Below are 10,814 nucleotides of genomic sequence, written 5' to 3' on the forward strand. Positions count from 1 at the left end.
CCATATGCATCAGCAGTGGGGAGTTTGATGTATGTCATGGTGAGCACGAGACCAGACATTGCACAAGCAGTGGGAGTTGTGAGTCGATATATGCAGAACCCAGGTAAAGAGCATTGGAATGCAGTTAAATGGATATTAAGATATCTAGCAGGTACTTCCAATTACTCACTTTGTTATGGTGGTACATCTCTAGAGTTGCAGGGTTATGTAGATGCAGATCATTCGGGTGATCGAAATAGTGGTAAGAGTACCACTGGATATGTCTTTACAGTTGCAGGTACAGCAGTGAGTTGGGTATCTCAACTACAAAAAGTAGTTGCTTTATCAACAACAGAGGCAGAATATGTAGCGATTACAGAAGCCTCCAAGGAAATCATGTGGTTACAAGATTATATGGAGGAGTTACATCGAAAACAGCCAGTCAGTATACTATGGAGTGATAGTCAAAGTGCAGTGCACTTAGCAAAGAATGCAGCTTATCACTCAAGAACTAGACATATCAAGAAGCGTTATCACTTTATCAGGTCAGCATTGAAAGATAATGAATTAAAGCTACACAAGATTGATGGCTCAAAGAATCCAGCTGACATGTTGACCAAGGTAGTAGACAAAGAGAAGCATATTTTTTGTACTACTACCATTGGTATTACTCCATGTTGATTGATGAGGAGTATCGCAGAGGCACAAGTTTTTCAACTACTATTTTTTGAAGAAGATGGATGCAAAGTTGCTTGGTGCTTGGGTATATTTGTCTTCAAGTGGGAGATTGTTATAGATAAAGCCAAATATTTGTTTTTAGGGGCTTTTTTGTCTTTTCTATTAGATTTCCTTTTAGGTTAAAAGTGGTACCTATATATTAGCGATGGCAAAACCCTAGCCGTCAAGACGCTGAAAAAGGAAATAGAGAGGCAAGAAAGAGAGAAGAAAAAAGTGAGTTTTTTTTCTTGATGGGGGTTCTCAATCTCTTTGTGCCCTGATCTTGAGAGAAGATCGTCGTTGTATTCCAACTTTTTCTGAAGTTTAGTGGATTCGCAGAGTGCCTCTGCGCGGAGACGTAGCCCAGGTTTGGGTGAACTTCGATAACAAATTTTCTGGCGTATTCATCTGATTCTGCTCTTTTATTACTATATTCTGTCTGGTGAATTGTTTGCGAGCGTTATTTTTCTGGAATCGACGTGAGATTTCGTAACACTACCATGCTATGAATAGATCAGACATGCAAAATGATTCCCATGTTGCTTGGGTTTTCTTTAAACCTATCATTAAAGCCTTCGTTTTCTAAATGACTTTATAGATCACCTCCCTCCATGCAATGATTCCATATACCACAGCTTGGCTCATACTTCTACATTTGAGAAATGGCAAAAGCTACTCCAAGGAAGGAGAAAAATTGACTTACAGAATCTACTTCAACAACGGCCTTTAGGAACTCCTGTTCAAGAGCAGGATTAGCACGCTTCATTACCTTCCAACCTTCAGTCAAGGATACACTTTTGAAGTCCTTCAGAACCATGCGGATACAAAAGAGGAAAAGCCTCAGTGCATCGCAGTACCTAGCTAAACTGGAGCACATCTACAACATTTTCTTTGGTCAGCCAGTGATACTCCAGATAGTGAGTACAAACCCTTTTCAATGATGGAACTGAATAGGAGTGCGATAGAATCAGCAAATGGAGGACATACTCTTCATTGCTGCATCCAGTTTTATATAATATTAGAGCAAATAATCCAGACAACTGGATGAGGGGAAAAACTAAAATAGAGAGGATAGTCATCATACCAGAATGAGTAAAGAAAGCGAATGAACGCTTGGACAGCTTCATTAGGAACTTCAGGAATCCTGATAAACCTCATACCATTCCTAACTGTCGATTGATGCATTATATTACAAAGCACTGGCGATGCAGCAGCTGCATGGAAGAAAATTAATTTGTAAGCCTAAATCTTGACCCACAGTAATTGTCTCTCTTCATTGATGGTCACGATGCAATTTGCTCAATGAGCCCCACTAAAATGCCTTCCCAATTAAAGAAACAGACAGATTGATGGACAAATTATGGAAGGCAGTGTCTACAATAAATATACTAAAAATTATATGCCAATCCAGATCATCTCTGCGTCAGCATTTCTTATACGACATCTACAAGGAACTGAAATGAAAACATCAGGGAAGGGCAAAGGAGGTGTAATTAACTCACCAGAATACTGGAATGTGCCATGATAAATGAATTTTCTTCCACAAAAATGTAAACATCTGCCCAATATGCATCCATGAAAAGGCTGTCCCATGTACGTTTTGTCTCTTTGGGGACTGAGCTACAATCTGGAAGTCTAGCATGGTTGGATAATGTAAAGGTTTTAACAGGGGGCAAAGGCAGTTTGGGGATATTACAATTATTGGAGGAGGAAGGAGTGGGGGATTCCAGCACAGGTGAAATATCGGCTGGATCTGCTTCCTCCAGTTGCATATTGAAATGGCCACAGAATGTTTCGCCTGTGGAGGATGACCAGGGATAATCAACATCTGGTGAAGCCATCAGCTTTGGAACTTTAGGAGAAAATACTAGTTGACACCTTTGCGAGAGGATCTGCAGGGTAAAAAGAGTAGCAAGATTATATATACTTCCTTACTCAGATATGAGAAAGAGTCCAACCTCCTTACCAGGGGAAAGAGAACTGTATTGGCTAGTTAGAAGAATTCCGTTATCAAGAAATTGAACCCCTAACATAAATCTTAAAAGAGCTTCTTCATTCTTTAGGTTTTATCTTGGGGTTTACTTGTGGGAGTCTCAGATTACCCAGCTGTTGGGTTCCAAAGATTTCCCTAAATAAAACTCTAGATTGCCTAGCTGCAAGGTCTCCGCTTTTATAGGACATCTGACCCATAGTATGCTTAAGATGCAGGATCATGTTTCATCACCAACAGCAGTAAGAAGCTAGTGAATCAAATAATAGCTAATCTTAGAGTGTAATTCCGCATACTTCAGTAAGAGACTAGTGAATCAAACGCATGCAAAGTCTGGATCCGCTAGTTCAACAGATCCAGACATAATAATGAACATAAAAAGGGACAGAACACTGTCGACATTTTGAGTGGCATCATGACCCTGATCAATGTTAGAAGACAAAACTTATTTGCTAAGACATAAAAGCCATATGGCATTCTCTAACCGTCCCCTCATAAGCCAGCAAAATTGCTGAGTGACCAACTAACGTAGGACATCGGTCATTGTGCCCCGTCAATTTTCGCTTACTACATTTGGCTCCATCGAACCACACAAGGCAAGGAGGGGATTCCAATCCTGAAGTGCTTTTTCACTCTCAACCGTCATCGAGTAAATAAGAATGACGGAGAGACACGGTTTCTAGTCACAAGCAGCCCCCAACAAAAAATGAAAACTTTCTCAACCGCAATCGTTTTCTACTTTAAATCACTTTCACGACAAGATTCCCTCTGTCCGACTGACTAGCATTCAATTTAACCGACTAAATTCCTTTTTCATGCACTTCAATCCAATTTCTAGCTCCAGCATCAGCGGCAGCTATTGTATCCAGAGAAGCAATTACTGTAGAAGACAAGGCATTGCCAACCTTAGAGCAAAGGTAGATGCAAATCTTCACAAAAAAAAAAAAAAAATTCTGAGATTTGCTTTGTTCAACACTAGTCCACCCGAATCTAATGTTGCACATCAGAAGCTACAGAACCTGAAACGAAATAAAAAAAAGTCCATGAATAAATAAACCATTAAAATAATGAAAAATCCAGATGATACTTTTCTACGGCACAGGACCCAATGGAACCCTCTGGAAATCCCAAGAAGCTAAACACAGCCCAGAAAATGTCATTCGACATCGACACCATTCGCATCGAGAGAACTCCCAAAAGAACGAAACGCGGTCTCAATTTCGAGCTACAGGATAAATGCATCGACGGTCCGAAGTGGCGACAAACATTTCCAGGTCATGGATATCGCCGCAGGAACAGAGGCAAAAAAACCCACCCGGATTGCCATTCAGACAGGGCATGCAGAGTAAAAATCCAAAAAGAAAAAATGAAAATGAAAATCAGGAACGAGCTTAAAGATGAACGACAACAGGGTCCGGACTCCGGACTGCGGTGAGTGGTGTGAACGTAGTCAGATTGCTGAACAAGAATCTATATCACGTGCCATTGTTCTGATTTGATAATTTCTGTGAAGGGTTCTAGTTGCGTTGTAATCATTTTAAGAACAAGAGTACAAGTGTGAGAGAAGTGAATGTGTCTTGATAGTGCGATCTATCAGCTGCAAGAGAAATGAGGGTCGAAAAGTCAAAAGTGCTCAGTCTATTTCAGCCGTATGGGCAATAAATTGCCTCGATCATGAGAGATGAGCCTCGTTGCGAATGCAACTACTCATTTAGCCATCGATTAGACCAACCACAAAAGGAAAAGTATTTAGTGATTCCTTCATTTCTTAAAATTTTCTAAAGGATGCGAATAAAATGAGAACTTCCTTTGTTTTTTAATTTTCTTAAAGGGTGCGAATAAAATGAGAAAGACTTAAAGTGAGAGGCTTAGAGTAGCGAAATCTTGAATGTTCCATTTGTTTCACATATCCAAAGTAAAGGTAAATGTCATGTTTTTGTTTAGTTTGAATTTTAAGACTCTTCTCAACTATCCATCAAGAGGGTTTGCATGCATACAAAGAGAGTGCTTTGCAGACTTCATAAGGAGGATGAGGAACTTGGGAGGATGAAGCATCAAGTGCGTAGCACTTGCCTCGCTCTGCCTCTCCTGCGGTGAGTGGTGTGAACGTAGTTAGATTGCTGGACAAGAATCTACATCACATTACTGGCCTTGTACTGTTGTTTTCCTTTTTCCTCCGTTAGTTTACATAATATAATTATTCTACCATCGTCATGAATACAAGATACTTGCACATCATTTTTTGTTGATCGAAGCTCGACTATTTGATTGTATGCATATGGACATTTAAAGTCGTGTAAAATTCCATCGCGACTTTTTTTTAAGATTAAAAGTAGTTTTTTAATATTTGGGTTATGACATTAATCTTCTTATACATACTAATTGGTGTGCCTTGGATCGGGAAATAATTATTATTTAGTGCTAGACATCTTCGAATCCTTTGTGAAAAAAAAAAAATATATATATATATATAAGATTTAAAAACTCATCACGATTAGGTCTGCCTTAAATAATTTTGAGCCTCATGTGTACCCTATTAATATCATGTTTCCTATTAAGACGCTAGCTAAAGCACAAATATTTGGAGCCAAAGCCTCCGAAAGACCTAAAGCGAGAAGTTCAATCTTTTAGATGTTCCATTTGTTTCTTGAATTTGAAACACAGCTGTATCCCAAGTTTAGAGAGTAACGGAGAGGGCAGACAACAAATTGGAGAGATGACGGTGGAGGCCTGGTTCATATGCCTGGACCTTCGCTCGGGTGTCTTTTCTCTAAAGAAAGAAGAAAAGAGAAGTTTAGGCCCTGTTTGTTTGTGTTCTTTTTTTGTGTTCATGAACACAATTTCTGTTTTTTTGTTCCGGGGAACAAAAAAAGAACAGAAACGCGTTTGCTTACTATTTTGTTCCAAATCTATTTTTTTGTTCCGGAACAAATTTGAAATAGAAACAAGAAATAAGAAAAACTTGTTTCTTGTTCTGAAACACTTCCGAGAAACAATTTTTTCTCTCCTATTTTTTTTCCTTCTCTTTCTTTTCTTCTTTTCTTCTTCCTTTTCTTTGGCTAGTTGCTGGCCTCGGCCATGGCCGACGACCGGCCGGCAACCTCGCCGGAGCGTCACCGGCCCCAAGCGAGGCCGCCGGCCAAAAGGAAGAAAAAGAAAAAAGAAAAATGGAAAAAAAGAAAAAATATTAAAAAATTAAAAGAAACAAAAAAATTATACAAATTTATCAAACGTGTTTCTATTCTTTTTCAATTCTATGAACAAAAATTTTATGCACTTACCAAACACCTTCTTCTATTAAAAAATTATTCCCCATAACAGAAATAGATTTTATATTTCTGTTTCCTAGAATAATTTTTTAACATAAACGTTACCAAATGTGCTTTTATGGAGAGAGAGAGCATGTTACCATGAGAAAGAGAAGGGAGGAGAAAGTAGTTGCGGTAATTTGACCCCACCTTGCCACGCGTCGACCAATTTATTAAGCTTTTTACTGCAAACACGGAAAATCATGGGGAAAAGGAAAACCTTCTCCTTTACCAAGGCAGGTAGGTTTTCTATAGCAAAAACTTAGGGGGTGCATGACAACCCAAAATTTCTGTTCCAGACCTATTTCTGAAAGAGAAATCCGTTTGATAAACCTATTCAGTTTTTCTATTTTTGGAATAGATTTCTATTCCAGAAATAAGGTTGGAAGAGAAATCATAAGCTAAAATTTTATATTTCGATTTCTGGAAGAAAAATCAGAAATAATTTCTTTCACTAAACCCTAATTTCGGTGAGTCCTCCCTCATCTCCTTTACGTCTTTGCCTCCTCCTCTTCCTCCGCCTCTCCTCATTTTATTAAAAATAAAAATAAATAAATATAAATATATTCATTGTATTCATTTAAAAATAAAAATAAATTTATTAAAATAAATAAATTATTTTTATTTATCATTTTTTAGTTTATTAAAAATAATTTATTTCTGATGAATAAAAATAAATTATTTTTATTTTCCTTGAGTGTTTTGCCAAATAAAATTATTTTTATTTTTTATTTTTATTCATTTTAAAATAAATTTATTCGTAAAATAAAATAAAATAAAATAGATAAATAAAATAAATTTATTTTTACATTTTAATTTTAAAATAAAATGATATTTTTATTTTTTTATGATTTATTTTATTTTATTTTATTTTATTCATTATTTTTTTGTTACTAAATCATTTTTTTTTTTTTTATATTAAAGGTCGTCGGTCGCCGTCCGCCGTCGTCAAAAGGAAGAAATTTTGTGTCGTTATTAAACGAATTTCTATTTTTAGAGTAGAAATTTTGTGTCGTTATCAAACGGTTATTTTTGCTTTAGAAACTCTTCTAGAAATAGAAATAGAAAAATCTATTTTGCTGTTAAACTATTTCGGAAAGGCAGAATGGTTGTCATGCGCCCCCTTAAATCCTCGCCCAATCGGGAAGTTTCGCCATTCATGTCGCGGGAGGAGAGTACACAATGAAATATATATTTATTAACTTTACCATGAGCAATCTTTCTCGAGTAGGAATTGAGTTTTACACAATTGTAAGACAGTCGAATGTTAAAACGTAAACTTACATATAATTTTTTGCATAATTTTTAAATTTGAATAATCTTATAAATATTGGCAGGGAAAGTAAAGAAAAATTACATTTTACTTTCATTTAAATTCAAGTCAACTTGCACGCCTTTCAAACTAAGTTGATAAATGTTCAAATAAAGTTAGTACACTATAGTTTAGTACATTATAGTTCGCCTTTTCACGATGTGCTCATAACTTTACATCAAGGCAGTAAATCTCACATTTGTAAATATTTTGCAGGACCAACAACCTTGAAATTTTCATTTACAGTGAGAAGTTATTCATGATCATCATACATAATGACTTTAAGGTCATAAAAGATTGGTAGATATTTCTATCACATTGGTAATTGCACATATGCATTACTAATTGCCATTCGAGAAATTTTACTAACTACCCTAAAGTTTAATATATTTCATTAATATGATGATAATCTTTGAAACGTGTATATTAAGATCTTAATGGGCTTAAACTCTGTCCATCATGCCCCCAGCAAGAAGTAATGAAAGCGAAGAGATACACATGCATTGATGTTTTCTCCATCACGGGAGCTTGGGCAAAACATTTAGAAAAAAGGGTCCTACTTATCCTTGTTCTTAATGAACGAAATTAAGATTTTAATTGGTGAACTACGTTAACTGTTTTGATTAAGAAAAGAAAAAGAACTTGGAGCCAAGGAGAATATAATGCCAAAAAAGAATTGTCTACGGACTGCATTGGCAAAGAAATCAAAGCATATTCTACTGTTCATCTTCTTGCATTTTGGACAATTTTCCCTATTGGGGATAATTGTCCAAAATGTCTTTAGTCTTTTTATGAGCATGTATCATCAGTTACCATCAAAGAGAATGATTATGAGATCCGAAGAAACATAAGAAATAAATGAAAGATCATCTTCTTACAAATACAGAAAAGATGGAAGAGCTGCTTTTGCAAAAGCGTAATTTGACCGGTTCATATTTACCCAAGTTGTTGGTTGAAGCTAACGCCCTAAGGCATGTCTCTCCCATTTGACTTGTGGCGACAGCTTGAGATATGGATGGTTTTAACTCTAGCTTGATAATTGTTTCCTTCAAGACAGAAGTTGATAGATGGTAACCGGTTAGAACATGATGAGAACAAGATTCTATGCTGTATTAAATCCAGATGTCCGTAACTGGTTTTGGACAAGAAATCCAGACCTCAGTAATTTGAATCGTGACCTAAAGGATAGCTGAGAGCATTTTTCCCAGAAACACAACGAATTAATGAGTTTTCGCTATTCACTAATCAAAACGCATTTTTAACAAACTTAGCATGTATCATTCCCCAAACCACTTTATTCTCATGGGTTTGGACACAATCAAAATGTTGTCAACAACACCAACTGTACAAATTTGTTCTAAAATCACCTATGGCCCCAGGGCGACAATTTAATTATGTGCTTCTAGGGAAAATTGTCCAAAAAGTCCTAAACCTATTGCAGTTTTGTCAATTTAGTCCTAAACCTTTTAATTTTGCCAATTAAGTCCTAAACATTTTCACTTCTTGCCAATTAAGTCCATCCGGCCAATTTTGGCCGGAAAATGCTGACATGGACGCCGATGGTGCCACGTAGGATTTCCGGCGCGACGTGGACAATTTTTAATAATATTTTTAAATTTTTAAATTTTTTTAAATTTTTTGAATTTTTTTATTTTCTGTTTTTTTCCTTTTTTTTTTTTTTTTCTTTTTGGCCTTTTCCGGTGGCCGGCCACCGGCCACAAGCGACGGCCGGCCACGGTCACAGCAGGCCGGCTAGCCTCGCCCTCCACGGGCGAGGCCCAACCGGGCTATGGCGACACCGAGCGAGGCCAACCTGGCCCCGGCAAGGGCTGGCCTCGCCAGATCTCGGCAAGGGGAGCCCTCGCCGGGCTCGCCCTCGCCCAGGCTAGCGTCGGCCTCGCCCGCCATAGGTGAGGCCCGACCGAGCGACGGCAACACCCAGCAAGGGCCGGCCTCGCCAGATCTGGGCGAGGGGAGCCCTTGCCGGGGCTCGACCTCGCCTGGGTGAGCGTCGGCCTCACCCTGACCAGATCTGGCGAGGCCGGCACTCGCCCTTGGTCGGGCGGGCGTCGGCCTGCTGCTAGTGGCCAGCCATCGCTCGTCCGGCCGGGGCGAGGGCCGGCCTCGCCGAGATCTGGGTCCGGGCGAGGCCGACGCTCGCCCGGTGAGGGTTCCCTCGCGATCCGGCGAGGCGGGCCCTCGCCGAGGCTAGAGCAGCCTCGCTTGGCGTCGCCGTCGCCCGGCCGAGCCTCGCACGTGGCGAGCAAGGTCAGCCAACCGTCGCATGTGGCCGGTGGCCGGCCACCAAAAAAGGCCAAAAATAAAAAAAAATAAAAACAAGGAAAAAAACATAAAATTTAAAATTTAAAAATTTTTATTAAAATTGTCCACGTCAGCGCCGGTAGTCCTACGTGGCACCGCCGGCGTCCACGTTAGCATTTTCCAGCCAAAATTGGCCGGATGGACTTAATTGGCAAGAAGTGAAAAGGTTTAGGATTCAATTGGCAAAGTTAAAAGGTTTATGACTGAATTGGCAAAATTGCAATAGGTTTAGGACTTTTGGACAATTCTCCATGTGCTTCTATTTACACGACTTTCAGTAGGGGACTATGTGGGCCTGCAGTGAATTTATCCTAATGATTCCTTGTCAATGACTGTATAGTTGGAACCATGGTGTGATGAGCATCACATAGTGCTAATTAAAGCATGAAAGGTTCATGGAGTCTGGGTTAAGCATATCCTTATTACAAACGTAAATGTTCGCATGAATGCCAATTGTGTGTGCTTTGCTAGTTGTTTATGGAACTACATAACATTAACTATCCTGAGAGAATCAACAAAGTGACCAACTGCGCAAAACACTGACCATCTTGAGGCTTTGCTCGCCAGAACTCTTTCGAGGGCATTTCATGCCCTAGCGCAAGGTCTCATTGGTATAGAACCAACATCATAGTTTGAGTTGGACCTGATTATGAGAGTCAACTGAATGGGCCAATTGGACATAGTAGATTATTGGAAACTTATTAGGGAGAAATAAAAAAGAAGGCAGGTAAGCCCGATTTCAACGAGGAATTCTTGCAAGAATACTCTGCTCTAACCTTTTCCATTTTCAATCATTCAAGGATAGAAATATGGTAAGCATAAGTAGGTCAAATAAATTGCTAATAAATGCGACTAGATCTGGTAGCAATAAACTTCCAAGTTCTGACCCCAGATTACCGACCAGTCCAAATCCGAAATGCTAATGGATTATCTTATGAAGGATGTCCACTTGCCAATTGATTCCAAGCATTTCTTTTTTTTTTCCAAGCCAATTTCTCAAAAGAATTCCACCATACAGAAGCCTTATCATAAGAATTCTGTCAATTCTCGATGCAATGGCAAGCGTGTAGTCCCTTGACCTAGCATTAGGACAAAACTTACAACTCTGTCACAAAGCAAAGAACACTCACATATCAATGCTGAACATAGTACCAGTTCATTACCAGCAGATGTGGAAGTTCACAGC

At 38.8% G+C, this 10,814-nt stretch overlaps 1 pseudogene; it reads right to left on the reverse strand.

The window, feature by feature from the left end:
* The window catches only part of LOC104428077, a 59,018-nt pseudogene extending 56,481 nt beyond the window's left edge, over positions 1-2,537 (reverse strand).
* Positions 2,538-10,814: the final 8,277 nt, after the last annotated feature.

Source organism: Eucalyptus grandis, chromosome 1 (genome assembly GCF_016545825.1).
Source record: "Eucalyptus grandis isolate ANBG69807.140 chromosome 1, ASM1654582v1, whole genome shotgun sequence".
NCBI lineage: Eukaryota > Viridiplantae > Streptophyta > Magnoliopsida > Myrtales > Myrtaceae > Eucalyptus > Eucalyptus grandis.